Source organism: Fusarium phalaenopsidis (genome assembly GCF_050370095.1).
Source record: "Fusarium phalaenopsidis strain FUZ10S chromosome Unknown contig_32304, whole genome shotgun sequence".
Classification (NCBI taxonomy): domain Eukaryota; kingdom Fungi; phylum Ascomycota; class Sordariomycetes; order Hypocreales; family Nectriaceae; genus Fusarium; species Fusarium phalaenopsidis.
The window spans coordinates 99903-119538 of record NW_028145404.1 but is presented as its reverse complement, the minus strand read 5'-3'; positions in this window follow the sequence as shown (position 1 = coordinate 119538).

Sequence of the window (19636 nt, the reverse complement as noted above, 5' to 3'; positions counted from 1 at the left end):
TAATCGCTCTAGTAATAAGGTCTTAGGGGGGGGAACTTCTACTACTCGTGATTTATATAAGGTCTTCGCAGGGATATACTTAGCTTAACCGCCACATAGGCAAGAGCCTTCTACTACTTGTGATTAGCACGAGGTCTTTATAGAGGTATATACATAGCTTGACCGCCATATAGGCAAGAGCCTTCTACTCTTCCGGGCTTAATCACATAGAAAGCCGAGCAGGGACTAGACTAATTAACCTAATTAATTAGTCTTCTTATTAAAGGATAGAGCTTTAGGATAATATAATAGTCTAGCTAAGTATATTAATAACTAGCTAAATAACTCTAATAAGTATCCTAAAGCTAAGAAAGAAAGGAAAAGAAAGTAAAAAAGGAGAAGTAAAAAGAGCCCCTTTTAGCTGTTAAGCTTATATAGGTCTTAGTCAAGAGTGCAAGCTAAGACCCCCACGGGCTCAGCCCGTTATACCTATTATATAGATATTAAGGAATTAATAAAACCCTAGAATAAATTAAAATAATATTTATATTTCTTAATATTAAAAAAAATTATCTTAATAATTACTAATTAATATAACCTTTGTATAAAAACTAAGGCATAATGCTATAAATTATATAAAAAACTATAACTATTCCTAGTTATATAATAACTATAGGACTTAATTACTATAGACTTTATTATTAAACTACCTCTATTAAAAGAACTAGCTATTAGAAACCTCTATAATAATATTCTTATTATTATAGATAGACTTATAAAATTTTCTTACTTTATACCCTATAAAGAATTAATAATAGCTAAAGAATTTACCTACCTCTTTTACTTTTATATTACTAAAATATATAATATACCACTTGAGATTATTACTAATTAAGGACTATTATTTATATCTAAGTTTTAGTAAAGCCTCATAGGATACTTAGGAATTAACTATAAGCTCTTTATTACCTACTATAAAGAGATAAATAGATAAATAAAATATATAAATTAAATACTAAAATAATACCTTTAATATTATATTAATTATAAATAAACTAACTAGGTTAAAAAGCTACTAGCTATATAGCTAGCCTATAATATAGCTATAAATAAAAGCATAAAGACTATACTAGCTTATACTAATTTTAAATTTACCCTAGATATTTATAAATAATCTTAAGATACTATTATTAACCCCAAAGTAATCCTTACTAGTAATTAATTAAAAAAACTATATAAAGAAATAAAAATAAAACTAGAATTTATTAGAAATAAGATAATAAATTATATTAATAAAAAAAAAATTAAGAGATTAATCTTCTTAGAGAGAGATATAATTTATCTTATAATAAAAAATATTAAAATAAAATAATAAAATAAAAAACTTAATTATAAATATATTAGACCTTATAAAATTAAGTAAAAAGTTTTAAAATATAACTATAAATTAAACTTATTACCTAAGGTTAAGCTTTATTTAATCTTTTATATTTTATTACTTAAGTTAATATAAAATATTATCTAAGTTAAAATTAAAAATAAATTAGAAATAAAAATTAAGAGACTAAAAGAATATATTATAAAAGCTATCCTTAATATAAATAAAATTAATAATAAAATAATATATTTTATTAAATAAAAAGATTATCTTAACTTAGAAAATATATAAGAACTACCTAAATACCTTATTAACGCGTAATGCCTCTTAAAGAACTTCCACTAGTAGCGCTAAGATTAAGTAAGGGCGAAGCATTAAGGAAATTATCACCTAAACCCAAAGATACCTAATCTATATCATTAGGAATATAATCTACCTAAAGGTCGCGTAGGACTATACCCTTATAGGTATCTAATATAGATAAAAGACTATCCTCTTACTTAACCTCTTAAAGACCCCGACGAGTTGCCTTAGAACGCCTCGCTTTTACGCTACTCTGAACCTTATAAATGCGTAATAAATAACCAGCCGCTATAGCTAGACGAGACTAAAGCTCCGCTATCTCCTTATATAGCTTCAAGAGAGCATCACTCACCTCGCTCTCATCCACCTCTAACTTCTTCTCTTATTTTATTAAAGATATTACTATTATAGGTTAGCCCAGCGAAGAAAATAAGCAATAAAAAAAATATATATAATATAGCCACGCGGGTACTATCATAGGACTTTCTACTGCGAATATACTCGCTGCAACGGGATAAATCCGCGGATATTAGGCACCGCTTGCCTAAACGGAAATAATAGGTGCAAGGCATATCGGCCTCCTCGTTATAGAACTCCACGGAAAGGGCAAGTGCGTATAGCTCGCGGGTTTTACGGGAAATCTATTTAGATATATAATCAGTCATCACGGGATATAAATAATAAAAGGGTTAAGTTAAGACATACTAAATGAAGGATTAAGGTACCAGGGTATATAGGTCTTAAGGATAAGGCCTAACAGAGGGGAGATATCGTGTTATAACCCTCGCGGTTATATCACGTGGTCTTTATAATTCATTAGAACTAATATACCTATTAAATGAAGGACCGACGATAGCTAGGAACGACATCGGTCTAGGAACGACGCGAGCTAGGAACGATAGCGTTCCTATTCACGATCGTTCCTATCAGGATATCCGGAGTATATAGCACACGCTCCTTAGCACTTTCCTATGTACTAGCTACCTCAGCTATTAATATAACTTAGTTACACTTAATACCTATTGAGCATATTACTAGACGTGACTTACGCACCTACTCTTAGAGTACGCGACCTAATTCACTGCTAATATAAACCAGTATAACCGGTTTACCCCCTTAGGACCTACACGATCATCACAGTAAGAGGGAAACATAGAATATATTATAGATCCCTGGGGGGGTATTAAGGCGGTAAGCGTGTGATCTGATAGTCTTAAGGATGGTATACTTAGCTGAGAGCTAGTCGAGCTTCTTAGAGGGTCGGTCTGAACGTATATAATAGAGTTATCTTAGATAATCCTCGTACGGAGCGGCTCATAGCTTAGGACCTATATCCGCTCACGCCAACAAAGCCATTCTCCCTCGTCGATTAAGCATTCAGACAGCATAATAGGGAGTCCCCACTGTAAAGGCAGCCGCCTTTCGCCTTATTACACAGCCTTATAGATTAGCTAGTATTAGTTATATTACTATAATCCTTAGTCCCATAGTTATTATAATTAACTATCAGCAAAAGGGTTCTTAATTTATCTATCTTAGTCTACTTCTTAATCTGTGGGTTAGTTTATATTATCCTTCGAAATATAACCTATTTTTCCCCTTATGATTAGATACTTCTTATCTTTCCGTTCGCTTAGCTATAAGAGCTGCAGGTACTAGCCTCTAATGTAACGGGCTGAGCCCGTGGGGGTCTCGGCTTGCACTCTCGACCAAGACCCACATAAGCTCAACAGCTAAAAGGGGCTCTTTTCGCTTCTCCTTTTTCACTTTCTTTTCCTTTCTTCCTTAGCTTTAGGATACTCGTTAGAGTCGTTCAGCTAGTTGTCAATATACTCAGCTGGACCGTTACACTAATCTAGTTATCCTCGTGATCCTCTAGCATATCTTACTCTCATCGTGAGAGGGCATTTAGGATAATAGCCTCTTTGCTAGGTTAGAATTAGATTATAAAGTTAAACCGCGATAATATCTCTACCTAGTAGACCTGCCTTTCACTAAGCTATTACTTCTTTATAAAGTATTAGAGGTTAAGGTAATCTATAAGGATTAAAAAAGAGGCTATACTCCTTAATTCTACGTCTTAGTATTCTAAATAGTAAATAATTATAAGTAGCTCTTTATTATAAATTAAATAATTATATTTAATAGGTAGGTTCTTCTTTAAGAAGAAAGTTATTAGCTAGAGGATTTTATTTTCCCTTACTTATAAAAGGGCACCCCTAGTGATATATCTAGAAGAGTTAGTCTTAAGGATTATCTCTCGGTCGGGGTCCTATTAGGCCAGCACGGGTATGCTAATAAGAAGCGCTTTAAGCTCCTCAAAGGCCATTTAGCAACTATTTAACTAAATAAATATAGCCTCTTTCTTTATTAGGGCTATAAGAGGTAATGCGATAGAGGAGAACCTCGGGATAAACTGCCGATAATAGTTTATAAAGCCTAAGAACCTTCTAACTTCCTTAACCAAATAGGGCCGCTCCTATAGTTAGATTACCTTTACCTTCTCTAGGTTAACTCAAATTCCTCGCCTAGCTTCAATAATAAATCTAAGGTATTTAACGCTTATAGTCTCGAATTCGCATTTATTAATATTAATCTATATGTTACGGCTTGGTTACCCGTAACGGCGCTGTAAGCCTCTATATAGGCAGCTGAAGCACCACTATGATTGCTACAATAGCGATTATAGCCCAATCTTTTGCCCTGTGGCGTGACGGCTAAGGTGCACCGTTATAAAACGCATCTTAAGGTCTAGGTATTACTTAATAAAGTTTAAAGCTTAATACGTGCCGACTAGTAGCGCATCGCGGTTAGTAAGTAATTAATTAGCTATTTTTTTTATACTATATAGTTAAGGGGAAAATTCTTATGAGTCTAGGTTAAGAATAAATTAAATAATAATTTATTCCTTAAGATTAAATAATTAATATAATTAAGGGATCTAATTATATCGCGATTAAATGCTATTTTACCGGCGACGTAGCCTATACTTAGAAATCTTATAGAGGTTTATAGCATATTAGATACTTAGTTTTAGGTTATTCTAAAGTGCTTAAAGAGTAAGAAGAGTTTTAGCCTTAGTATTTAGGTCTAATATATTTAATAATTAAAGAATTAATTAATTAAATAAAAAGTTAAGTATAAGAGGGAAAAGTATAATATATACTTATATGCGATGCATGCTTATTATATATATTATATAAATTATGTACTATATTGCTTATTTAATTATTAATAGGGGGGGTTCCTAGTCTAATATAATCTCTCTTATACCTAAATATCTTCCTCGGCGGCATTTTATATTCCTTATATACCTCGCCGCCCTAAGAAAGGCCGCTATGCCATCTCTTTCCCTATATTATGCTTAACACGCTCATTCTCAGCCTTATCCCAATTAAGATAACTTATCTGCTCCTCCTTAGTCCACTCTCTAATACTTCTTCCCTCCTTGCAATGTCTCCCCATCTGCTTATAGTTAAGGCACCAGCTATATTCCGCTTTGCTATAGCGCATTGGCAGTCCCATAGCCTTCCGATATAGCTGATTGGTTCTTAGAGCTCCCCGGGGCAACGTAGCATACTAGACCGCTCGTGAGTTCTTATATCATTAGTAGATAGCATGGGGGTCACCAGCTCATAGCATAGGGGCTTCCATAACCACTAGCGGCACCACTGCCGGGGGGGATATAACCCAGATCGTTATATATATGGTTGTATATATTATTATAATAGTCTTTAAGATAATAGAGGCTCCTAATAGGGACCCTAGCGATAATAAGCGGCTTATAGAATGAGTTGCTATATATATCACTATGTGTATTATTGACGCGGGTTAAAGGGCAGGCTTTAATTCCTAAGGAGGAGGATCTAATAGATAGTTATACCGTAATAGGCATATTTTAGCATTTATCCTATAGCCATACTAATAATACCTTAAACATTATAGTGGTGCCCTAGGCTGTGATGCTCTCTTAATGGCCTTAAACACGGAGGGCTTACGCTGTATGCTTAACGGTAGTAATTGTTGAACAATTCAACTGCGCCAAAAAACAGGGCGCGCCACTAGTTTTCGGCACGATCGCAATTGCTCCTCTTATTCAACAGTAATATCAAATTAGCTGCTAGGCGGTTAAACAACTTGCGAGGCTCGATAATAAGCTAGGGGGTTCCTAAGGGCCGGGGGCGCTAATATGACCTGACATAATATAGCTAAAGGGGCTAACCTTATACCAATAGAGGCCAAAGGGTATGAGCATAAGGCAGCCCAAGGCTTATTATGAAGACCCCTATATATGCCGGAATCTCTTTAAGTAACCGTGCCTATTAGGCATTAATCTTCCGTAGCGCCTTATATAATACCTAGCCATAGATATTACTATATAATACCCCAGAGATATCAAAAGGTATATTAATCTCTTACTTAGCCTAGTTACCCTTGATTTAATAAAGCTAATTCATTAGAACAAGCTTAATAGCCCTCTAGGCAGCAAAGAGATTAATCTAATTATACTTTAGGTAGCTCTTAATAAGCCTATAAATGCCCTCGGCCCATGACGTAATATACTACTCCAAGTAGAAGTATCAATTAACCCAGGCCTTAATGAATCTCTCCCTATAAGGATCTACCTAGGTCTCTATAATATAGCCTACCTCTATGAGGTACTAAGGAAAGTACTATTTCCTCTACTTCTCAAGCCTCTTATTAAAGATATCCTCAGTAGTTAATTCAGTGACCTTATACCATATATTAATAAATTAGTCCCACTCCTTCTGCTATTAAGTATTACTTTTATCTCGAATAAATGCTAGCTAATAATAAGTTAAGATAGCCTTATTAATATACCATATATATAAGTATAAGGCTAACTCGGGGAAGCAAGACAGAGAGGAGATAGCGTCTATGCAAGCAAGGCAATAATCCATAAGTATTATAGAAGGAAGAGCTATGCCATAAAGCTCATATTAAGTTGGGGAAAAAAGGTGCTAAGCCATTTTGGGCCATTAAGCAATTTCCTATACATAGAAAAAGGTCAGAGACCAGTTGCCTTCGGCCATTAGTATCATCATCACTATTATCATAGTCAATAAGAAAGGAGCAGCTTTTAGGCTCTTTCTCTAACTAAATCTCTATTACTATTAATTAATTAATTACCCTTATTATTTTATATTATATTTGCCTCACCGAGAAGTATATAGGATCTTTCTTTAGAAGTCTTTAAGAAAAGTTATATAACTATATAAACTAGCTATAGTTAGTATATTTTATTTCTCTAATAAATCTAGTGCCCCTATATAGGAATTTCGATGCTCTTGCTTTAATTATGACTAGAATATATTATTAAAGGTAGATCTAATTAATTAGATAAGAGAGTGCACTCCTATGCTGCTAATTAATAAACTATAAATATAACTACTACTAAGCTAAATAACGCGAAATATCGAGAATTACTATAAGAGATAGGAAGTAGGCGATTAGGGAGACCCTAAAAGCTACCTAGCCGCAAGGGAGACTAGCTACGGATGAATTCCGCTCTCCCTTAACCCCTAAGTATATAAAACTATTTAATTAAATTCCTCCCTAAACTTCGAGACTAAAATAAACCCTTCTTATGCCTCATAAAAGGCGAATACTAGGAGAAGAAGGAATCTACTAACTATAAATATAAAAAAAAGAGATATTATTAACCCATAGCTCTTATAAGAAATACCTTTTTTTAATAAAACTAAGGGTTTAGCCTTACTTAAGTTATTAAAAGGAGGTTTAATAAAGTAATAATAAAAGATTTTAGTTATTAGAATACTTATTTAAATAGTTATAAAGAGTAAAACCTTTATTGCTCTTATCTTAATTCTTATAATATTTAAGGCAATACCTATAGCTAGTCCCTTTCGCGCTCCCTAAGGCATAAGTGTAAATAATAAAGACTAGAACTACTTAGAATTAATTAATTAGATGATAACTACTATAGATACCGCAATAATAGCTTAAAATAATAAAAGACCTAACTTAATGCTAAAGAATAATACTAGCTAGGGCATAGAAGCTAAGAGCAGCAATAAGACCATAGCTAATATAGCCCTCATCGACTTATTCTAGAAGGTCCTAGCCAAAGGATTAACTAGTCCCTTATTTGCTATCCCGCTTTACCCCCTTTCTCCCTTTAAAGGGAAGGATATAACTAAGTACCTGCGGAACTTTAATTAGTAAATAAAGCTTATAAATATCTCTAAGGAGAAGAAAGTAGCACTTTTTGAGTTATATATTAATCCCGAGGTTAAAAAAGAGGTCTAATAAGCTATAGAAGGATTTAACTAGGAAGAAGCCTAAGAGAAACTAAAGGAGTCTTTTATAAGTAAGGATTTTAATTAGTTAGAAATAGCTAAGGAGAAACTAGAGATACTTAATAAAGCGCGGTTAAAGGCTAATTTCTATGCTATTATTAAGTAATTAAATAAGTATTAATACCTTTTTAGGTAAATTAATAAGAAATAAAGAGACTCTTAGAGCTAATCCTAAGCTATTTATAAAGCATTGCCCGAGGAAGTTATTAAGGGTATTTATAAAAGGCATAATAAGAGCATTAAGGAGATTATTATTATAAATTATAATAATCTTATTTAAATAATTAAATAATATTATAAAAATAAGATTAAAATTTAAAAGACTTATCGCTTTAAAACTAAGGATAATACTCATAAGGTCACTTAGGCCTTAATCCCTCTAAGAAGCTTTAATCCCTCTATAAAGACTACTAAGACCCCTAAGGTCCTTAAGAAGGAGCCTAATAAGACGACTAATTCGAGGATTAATAACCTTACTACGTAGCTTACCTAGCTCTTAATTAACCTAGCAAAGAGATAAAAGACCTAGTTATAACTTATATAAATTATCTAAAGAGAAAATAATAAGTAAGTAGCTATAGAGATAACTTAACCCTTTAGAATAAATACTATATTATTTAATTAACCTAGGGACTATAAGAATTTCTATATAAATATAGCCTATAGATTAAGGCGAGGTAATTACTAGAGTTACTTAGTATATTAGTACTATATAGGGAGGAACCACTTCCCTAATATTTGCATTAACTTAGCTTATAATAAAAGCACTAATATCGCAAGTTATAACCCCTAAGGTAAAGCTACTCTCCTTAGAAGAGGTAATATAATATTACCACTAAATCTTATATATTAATTTAAGAAGTTTAAAGTCTAGAAGCTTATTTATAACTAATTAATATACTTCCTAGAATTAGATTTATACCTACTAGCAAGGCGGCTTAAATAATATAATAAAGCTGGGCTTAGGCTTATATTAACCTAGCCTAAGAATAATATTATTAATAATTTTATTTAAAAGAACCCTAAGGCATTAAACCTCTATTAACTAAAGTATAAATCCCTGGAAGGATTTAATTAATTACCTAAGGAAGTTATATAAGAGGACTAAGATATTTTAAATAATTAAAACCTACCACCTAGGACCTCTACTAATATAATCCTAGTTAATAAGAACTCTATATTATTTAATTAAGCGGAAGCGCCTTAAATACTTACTACTATGACTATTGCTATTAATACTAACGCGAGGAAGAGGGTTTATATAGAAGATATTACCGAGGAATAAGAAGCTACTTAGCTAATTAAGAAGTTAACCCTAATAGAGAGGATACTTATCGCCGGCAAAGAAAAGAGCTAGAGGTTTTAGATACTAGAGGAGAAGTAGGCTTTAATTATCTAAGAGTTAAGAGATAAGTATTAAGCAAAGAAGATTTTAATTCTAATAGATAAATTATTTATATTACTACCTTAGCTAGGTAAAGAGGTAATAAAGGATTACTAAGATATTACTAATAGTATAAAATAAATTACTTATATTAAACCCGCGCTATATATTACTAAAGAAGAGTAAGGATTATTTAATTAAAAGGCCTATAGCACTAATATAGTCTAAGTCAGCGAGTAAGACTAAGGGGAGGCTTACTAGGTAGCAATTAATAAGAGAGCTAGTATAAATGCAATCCTTATTAATAAAAAAGCTATAACTAATTAAACTAATAATAATATAAAGGACCTTTAGCCTAGTAATTATATTATTATAATTAATATAAGTACTTTAAATAAGGAGATAAGAATTATAAAAGTTCGCTAAGATAGGGCTAAAATTATAGAAAAAGTTATATCTATAGTAAAGAAGGGAGAATTAATTAATTAAAAGGTTAATAATATTAAACTAATAATTAAGAACTAAGGGAAGGTAATTACTTAGTCCTAGGAACTACCCTATATTTTTATAAGACTTAATAACCTAGAAGGCAGGGTTATTAAGGCTATAGTAAATATAAGTTCTAAGGGAAATATTATCTTATAAGAACTTATAAAAGCCTATAGCCTTAAGATCGCCCTAGCCCATGCCTTAATTATATCTTTCTCCTAGGACTAAATTACTATACTAAGGCAAACTATTATTTAACTATACCTTAGTAATATATAAATCTAATAGAGGATATATATAGCGCCCTCTAATAAAATCTTAATTCCCTTTATCCTCGGTATATTATTTATCTACTTAGCGAGAGTATTATTTAATTATTTAATAAGAGATAATTTTATACTCCTTTAATACTAACTAGGTAATACCTATATCGTTACTCTAGCAGCTAGATCTATTAAATAAAAGGCCCTAACCTATAGTATAGATAATAATATACTACTAAAATAAATATTAACCTTTTATCTAAACCTAAGGTTAATTAAAAGAGTAGTTTAAAATTAAATAATATCTTAATATTATTATAGTAATTAAGTTAAGAGTTAAGGGAGAAAGTAATAAGAATTATTAAGGCAGAGATAATTAAGTAATACTATATAGCTCTAAAAGATATAAATTAGTTAATTAAAAAATAAGTAATAAAGAAGTATAAAATATAAAGGGATAAAGACCTACTTAACCGCGGTAAGTTAAAAGAAATACTAGTTAATACCCTTTATAAAAGGAAAGGAGTTAAGATCTACCTATGAGATAATATCCTATTAGATAGGTTTACCTTAAAAGGTAACCCTAAGTAAAAAGTAAAAAAATAAGAAAGAGTAAGAGAGAAATTATAAGAAGATTTAAAGTATTATAATTAAATTACTTTAAAATTCTTAGAAATTAAGCAAGGGACTTAGATTTATAAGGAATAGCTCTAAGGATTAATTAATTAAGTAAAGAGCACTCTTACTAAGGAAGAGCTTAATATATTTCTTAAAATTATATATAATAAGGAAGTAATACTTATATAGGAATTTTTAAAATATAAGAAGCTTAACCTGCTAGTAGTGCCTCTATAGGTTATTAAGGTAGTAGAGCATAAGGCCTAGTAAGCAAAGAGTATACTTATTCCTAAGGGGTGCGAGAAAGAAGTTATTAATCTCTTAAGAACCTAGATAGAGAGAGAAATCCTAAAAGAGGGTTATAGCCCCTATAAGAACTTATTCTTCCTTATTTAGAAAAAGGATAATTAGTTTTAATTAATTAATTTAATAATATTAATAAATAAGTATATAATCTAAGATAGTCTTATCCCTCCCGGCTGCGATAAGTTCTCTATAGACTTTATAATATATAAAATACTATTACTTTTAAACTTCTTCTTAAGATATAACTAAATAGAGCTCGCAGAAGTTAATAGGGATTTAATAAGCTTTATAATACTAATTAGGCTACTAAGGATATATATACTACTATAAGGAGCTATGAATTTTATCGCCTAGTTTACCTAGAATATCCTCTAAATCCTAAGAGACTTAATCCTAGATATATATTAGTTATTCTTAGATAATATCTACGTCAGAGGACCTATAATAGACTACGATAGGGAGGAGGTAGCCCTAGGGATATGCCGCTTCGTTCTAGAGCACCTAATTAACCTTAATAAGGTACTAGTAAATATTAAGCTATTAGGATACATAGTTATAGGCTAGAAGTCTTAATTTTATAGAAAGATAGCTATAGTAACTAGGTATCTCTATGGGACCTATAGAAGAAAGCTAAAGGAGAAGAAAGTTATAAAGATTTTAGAGTAAGAAGTCTACCTTAATATAGGGGAGGTAAGGTCCTTCCTTGGCGTTATGGGATATTATCGCTAATAGATTAAATAGTTTATATAGATCGCGAAGGCCTTAATAGACTTATTAAAGAAAGACGCTAAGTTTATCTAGGGACTAAGTTAGAAGAAGGCTATAAAGATATTAAAGAAAAAGGTCATAGCTTTGCTAATCCTTATTACTCTTAATTACTTTAAAGAGGCTAAGGAGGTAATTCTATGTAACGGTCTGACCCCAAAGGGGCTCAAGCTGCAGCTAACTAGCTTCTGCCGTGCCGCGATGCTGCGGCCCCTTAGCCACTAAGGCAAAAGGGTAAGTCAATAACAGACCGCCAGTCTGTTATTATAGCTGCAACTATAGGGGACCGGCTCGGCGCCACAGCGCCCAAGCCACCATACGGCACAGCCCGTAACACTACCTCCCCCCTCCGCAGAGGGCCCTCCTAGCGCTGCCGCAGCGGGCTCTCCGAGGGTCTATAGCGCTCACCCCCCAGGCCACAGGGCACCCTGCCCTGCATCCAGCCTGTAAGCCCAGGCCGAGCCGCTGCCGCCTTGCCTGCGCGCTGCGGGGTTCGAACCTGTGACCTTGGGGGGTCTGTTATTATGTAACGGTCTGACCCCAAAGGGGCTCAAGCTGCAGCTAACTAGCTTCTGCCGTGCCGCGATGCTGCGGCCCCTTAGCCACTAAGGCAAAAGGGTAAGTCAATAACAGACCGCCAGTCTGTTATTATAGCTGCAACTATAGGGGACCGGCTCGGCGCCACAGCGCCCAAGCCACCATACGGCACAGCCCGTAACATTCTAATAGTTAATATAAGCCTCTTAGGTTAGGGATATATTTTAATATAAGTTATTAATAAGAAATAAAAACTAATTTAATTTAAATCTAATTTATAAAACCTAGCTAAAACTAAGTATAACGCAATAAAAAAAAAGTATAGGGCGGTCCTTTATATATTTCGCTGCCTTAGAGGCATAATTTATAGTATTCCCTTTATCCTTAAGACTAATTTATAAGTATTAATCTATTAAATTAATAATAAAGTAAATAATATACCTAGATCTTTTATTTTAAGGTAAATTAATTACCTTTTTTTCTTTAACTTTATAATTAGATATATATTAGGAAAGAAAAACTATATAATAAATAAATTATTATAAAAACATATAAGACTATCTAATTAATTAGATATATAAGTTAAAGGGGATATTAAAGACTTTATTAATCTCTACCTTAATATAATTTATATTAATAAAAAGCCTAATATCCTAGATAGTATCTACTCTTAAAAATATAAAAATATCACTAAGTATTTATATACCTTTAAGGAGCCCAGAGGGCTAACTCACTTATAATAGTAATAATTTAAGAGGAAAGCACTTTTTTTCTTTATTTAAGGATAATACCTCTAGAAGTAACTAAAGCGAGACTATAATACGCCTTTGCTTATAATAAATAATCCTAAGATATAAAAAAAAGTTAATTAAGTTATATTACTTTAATAATAGCTATAAGGGCAAGGAAGTCACTTATAACCTTATAAAAAGGAGATACTTCTAGAACGGCATATAGAACTAGATCTCTAAAGCAGTGCGATATTATCTTACTTATTAAGCTTACGCCCCCTAGAGACTATTAGAGGCCATCTAGCATACTAAACTATTTAATCCAATAGTCAAGGTCTATTTCGACTGCTAATATATGCTAATAGACTAAGGATTTAAGTATCTCGCAGAGGTAAGATATAATATAACGGGATAGATAGAAGTAATCCCCCCTAAAGAAGATTATAGCTAAAGCGCTAAGACGCTTCGCAGCTAACCTTATATACCAGTTCGGTATAATTTCTATAGCTATTATAGATAGCGGACCTAAATTTAAGAAGGAATTTCTGCCCCTGCTCGAAGAACTAGGGGTGCTACGCATTATTATATCCCTATATAACCCCAAGGCCAATAGCATTAATAAGGGAGGATATTACTTAATCTCTATGGCCTTAAGGAAGATAGAGAAGGAAGGGAAGCTAAGGTAGTATAATAACTTAGAAAAAGCCCTATTTATAGATAAAATAGCCGCGAAGGCGCTATATAGGCACTCTCCCTTTTACCTTATCTATAGGTAGGATCTAATATATCCTTTAGAGGTTAATATCCCTACTTAGTGATTAATTAATTAGGATAAAGTATTAATATAAGAGGACCTTATCCTTACGAGGGTTAGGATCCTTAAAAGGAAAAATATAGATATAGCGGTAATATAAGAAAAAATTAAAGTATTTAAAGCAAAGGTAATAAGAAAGTAAAATAAGAAAAATATCTATAAGTTAAAGAGGATCTCTCTAAAGGTTAGAGACTTAGTATTAAGGTTTAATATATTATAATTAAATAATATATTTATAAAGATAAAAATAATATATAAGTAATATAACTTATTTTATATCTTTAAGTATTATAATAAAGTAAATTATTATAAGCTTAAAATACTTAATAGCTATAAAATTATAAAGTTTATTTATAGGGATTACTTAAAGAAGTTTATAAAAAATAAAAATAATTAATAAAAAGGAGAATTAAATAAAGAGGAAGTACTTAAGAGACTAAGAATAAGAAATAAAGCTCCTAAGGGTAAGAAAAAATAAGAGAGTATATAAGTTATAAGGAGTATAAAAGTAATAGTTAATTAAATAGTTAGTTAAGAAAGTAATAAGAAAAATAAAGAGAAAAATAATAAGGAGGAGGATCTTAGTAAGAAGAGCGAGATATTATACCTAAAAAGAAAAACCCTAATATATATAGAAGTATAGCTCCCTGGCTTAACTACTAAGCAAGCTACTTAGTATAAAAGCTTCTAAGTAGGATAAGTTAAAAGAGTAATACTAGAAACCTATAAGGAGCCTTAGGTTTTTAGTAGGGGAAAAAAAAATAAAGGAAAGTTTTTTATACTATAATATAACTATTAGAATTTTTAATAAATATAAGTATTTATTTTATAAAGAATATATAAATTATTTAATTAAATACTAAGGACCCTATCTAAGATACTAAGAATGCTATCTTAGATAAGTAAAATATAATAAAAAATAGCTATAATACTATCTATAATATTCTTAATAACTCACTAAGAGATAACTAGTTAGTAAAAATATAAGAGACTTAAAGCTAAGAAAGAATTAAATAGAGGAGATATAATAAATAAATAAGAGGATTAATAATAAATAAAAAGTAAATAATTAATTAAAAGCAATTATAGATATAAAACTAGACCTTATTATTAATTAGGTAAAAATAATAAAAATACTTTGCTATCTATAAATCTATGACTTATCTAAAGAGAGCCCTTAATTAAAACTTAATCCCTCTTAGAACCCATTTAAATTAGCCTTTTCTTTAAGAGCTAGCTCGCATATCTCTCGAAGAAGCTTATAGTCCCGCTCCTAATTGCTATCTATAGAAAGGTATAGGCAGGAAATACGAGGATAAGTGACTAAGTTTAATTAATTAATTCCAACCTTACCTAGTAAATCCTTTAAGGTATCCTTCCCCTATAAAGGCTAGTTTAAAGGACCCTTATTAATAGACTTTAGCTAATACCTTAATAAAAACTCTTACTTATAAGGCTTTTAGTACTAAATATAATTAATATACTTTCTACTTATAAAACCCTTAATTAAAATATAAGTTAAAAAGGGGTAAAAAATATATTTCTTATTTTAGCTAATATTAGTTAAGTAAGACTAGTAATAGTATTAATAAAAAATAGGGTTATAAAAACCTAGAAGGGTAATCTTAAGGGCTTTTTAATACTCTAGGCGAGTAATTAATTACTTAAAGAACTACCTATAAGGGTAAGTAAAGTCAGCAGGGATATAAATAATCTAAAGGGAATAACTTAGGATTAGCGAAATAAGCTCTCTTATAATTATATTAGGAGCGCTATAGCACTTAAAAAAGCGCTTTATAATAGCCTTTAGGTTCTCCCGGCTAGTATTATTAAAAGTAAGCTTAATATATAGTAGGAAGCTATCTCGATTAAGAGCAAAGCGGGAGTAAATCTAGACCTTAAGGCACTTATAGACTTATTTAATTATTTAGTTAGAGAGAGACTTAAGGGCAAAAAGGATATAAGAATAAGCCTTAGGGAGATTAATAGTCTAGGTATCTATAGGAGTTACCTTAAACCCGCCGCGGTTATTTTACTAAGAAGAGGTGCCCTTTTAGAAGTTAGTATAAGAAATCTAAGATTAGGAGATATCTTAGATATTAGGGAAGATATTTCGTTGCTTATTAATAAGAATCTTAAGGGGAGTTTATATAGATATAATAAATTAATTAATTAGAAAGTATAAAAAAGAGAGGTAAAGTTAAAGAAAGGAAAATAAGAAAATAAAGAGTATATAGAAGTTATATATATATAAGGCGAAAATATATAAGAAGGGAAAAGCGGCGTATTTAAGTAACCTCTATATAAGAGACCTGCTCTTTTTTATACCTTATATATAACCTAACTTTTTACTTATTTCCCTAAGATATAAAGATATAAGCCCTTATTATTTATAACTGCCTATGCTAATTATTTAATTAAAATATAAAGCCTCCTTTTTACTTACTTATAAAGTATATACCTTTCTTTCTTAATTAAATAAGAGCCTTTATTTAATAATAGCCTAGTTAGTATAAACTAATAATTACTTTTAAAACTAACTTTTTCCTCTCTTAAGCTAATAAATATAAAAAATAATTAATCCCTTTTTATTTAATTAAATAAAATAATATAATATTATAGCTATATATTATAATATTAAATACTAAATAATAAGAGACTCTTTAAATAATAATAACCCTATATATTTAAGCATATCTTAAACCCTTAAGATACCTCTACCTTTATAGCTAACTATTTTCTTCGCCCTTATTAACCACACGAGGTTTATAAAAAAGGGAAAAATAGCTTACCTAGTGGCCCGAGTTAATTACTTTAAAGGAATAAGAAGTTTCCTTAAGAAGTATAAAAGCTTCCTAGATATAATTAAGGAGTTATATAATTCTAAATAGCTGCCCTTCTTCTAGCCGCGAGATAAATGGGATTACTAAGATTTAATAACCTTTAAATACCCTAATGATTTAGATAATAACCTTTTAATTAAATTAAAGCTTAAAAAGGATAGGCTCTAGAGGTATTATTTTAATAACCCTACCTATAAAGTAATATAGGTAAAGTATATATATTACCTCTAGCATATATACTAGGGCCTAGAGAAAGATAATATAATACTCCTTAATAACTTAATCTTAGCTATGCTATAGATACTTAGGAATAGACTTAAGAAGGTTATAATTATTACTCGCTTTAAGATTAAAATTAAAGGGAAGACTTTAAAGCATAACTCTAACTAGGAGTAGCCTATATTATTCCTCCCTAATAGCTATGAGAGAATCTAAACCTATGTTAATATAGGATTTAGAGGGGCTTAGAAGTAATATAAAGCCTATTATAAGAAGAGATTCTTTATAGGCTTTTTTAGATATATATATAATAAATACTTTACTACTTTTATATAAGATAAAATTAAGGGCGATTTATATTATTTTAATACTTTATTATATAATTAAAAGGTCTAGGCAAAGAATATATCCCTAGCTTAGCAGGAGTATCTCTCTCTAGCTAGTTAGCTATATTATTTTAATATTTATTTTATCCCTTTAACCCTATAGCAAGGAACCTAGGAGTATAGTCTCCTTAGCATACTTTGCCTCTTTTAAACTCTCTGAGGATTAGTAAGAGTAACTAGTAGCGAGCTTATTATGATTTACCCTCTAATAACCTTAAGCATTAATAGGAATAAGGAGGCGCCCTTAGAACTATTTAATCTATTAGTTTGAGACTAGTTGCTAGACTCTTAGACTAAGGGAGAAAGGCCTAGAGATATTATATATAATAATAATCTAGATAGGGTTTAAGGTATTTACTAAACTATAATTATAGATAAGATTAGGATTAAAGACGGGTTTTTTTAGCGTAAAAGTAAGAATAGTAAGCTTATCCTAAAATGCTAGTCCCTCTACGCAGATATAATTAGTTATAAGCTAACTAAAATATCTCAAGAGATACCTAAGGACTAGCTTTATACTAACTAAGGTAGATATATACTAATAGATATAAGGGATATTAGTTATATTAGTAATTAGAGAACCTACCGCCTAATTCTAGTTCCTTAGATTACCCCTGCTAATAAAGAAAGGCTCCCTTTAGGCCCTAGGCCTTTTATAGTCCTAATCTCTAGGGTAGCCTTCCTTAACTTACTTACTTAATTAATTAAATAATATAATAACTAAGGGGTAAAAGTTAAAAATAATATACCTATCTTCTAAGGGGAAAAAGTTATCTTATCTAACTCTAATAATTCTAATAAGAAGAAGAAAAAGCTAGTAATTAAAGAGGTTAAGTCTTCTACCCCGGCGCCCCCTAATAAGATAAGTTAACCTTAGACCCCGAGTAGGCCTCTTAAGAAGCTATCCCTAGGAACTCCAAAGTGACTATAGCCTTTATTAGATAGCGGGTCTAAATATCAATAGTCCTAAAGCCCTTCCTCTTTAGAGGGCGCGAATGACCTAACTAGGGAGTAAGAGTTATTAAAAGCATCTAATTAAATAATAGATAAATATAGCTAGGGCAAGGCTAGAGACAGGCGGCCTTATATCGTCGAAGAAAGACCTAGCATCCGCGGGGCTAAGAACTTTATCTACTCGGACTACGAGAGCGATAAGGAATTAGTATTAAAAAAGAGGCCAACTAGGCCAGCTACGCAGATTATATCGGCTAAGCTAGGAGAAAAGGACTGGCTTGGCTAGGTATGTGGCCGACTAACGCAATGGTTGCTAACTAGCAACTACTCTACTTATATTCCCGCCGGCCTAGTAAGACCCTCGCAATGGGATAAGATCTTGGCCACTGCCGCCTAGCCATAGATGCCCGCTACGGCAGCAAAGGAGGGCCGGGATAAGAGAATAAAGAAGCGATAGAAGAGCAGAGATGGTTAATTAATTAATTCGAGATAGGTAGGAGTTATGAGAACGATGGGGAGCTAAGTAAGAAGCGATATAGGGTATAACTAGAGGGTTTTCTTTATAAGGCTTCTTAGGAGCCATGAGGATAGGCATTAAAGCTTTATAGGGAGCTATGAGTTAGGGGAAAAAGGTGCTAAGCTATTTTGGGCTATTAAGTAATTTCTTATATATAAAAAAAGGTTAAAGACTAGTTGCCTTCGGCTATTAGTATTATTATTACTATTATTATAGTTAATAAGAAAGGAGCAGCTTTTAGGCTCTTTCTCTAACTAAATCTCTATTGCTATTAATTAATTAATTGCCCTTACTATTTTATATTATATTTGCCTTACCGAGAAGTATATGGGATCCTTCTTTAGAAGTCTTTAAGAAAAGTTACATAACCATACAAACTGGCTGTGGTTGGTGTGTTCTGTTCCTCCAACAAAATATATATACCGCAATTATTTAAGAACTGTAACGGGCTGAGCCCGTGGGGGTCTTGGCTTGCACTCTCGACCAAGACCCACATAAGCTCAACAGCTAAAAGGGGCTCTTTTCGCTTCTCCTTTTTCACTTTCTTTTCCTTTCTTCCTTAGCTTTAGGATACTTATTAGAGTCGTTTAGCTAGTTGTTAATATACTTAGCTAGACTATTATAAGAACCTAGGTAAAGTTACCTTCTTCTTCGCCGCTAAGAAAGGCAAATGCAATATAGAAGGATTATTAATAAGCATTAATATTAACTATATTAAGAAGGGGCATCTTATACTTATTAGTCTTATAACATACTTAATAAGCATGCGGATTAGACAAGTATATAGATTAAAAATCTTAACCTCTAAG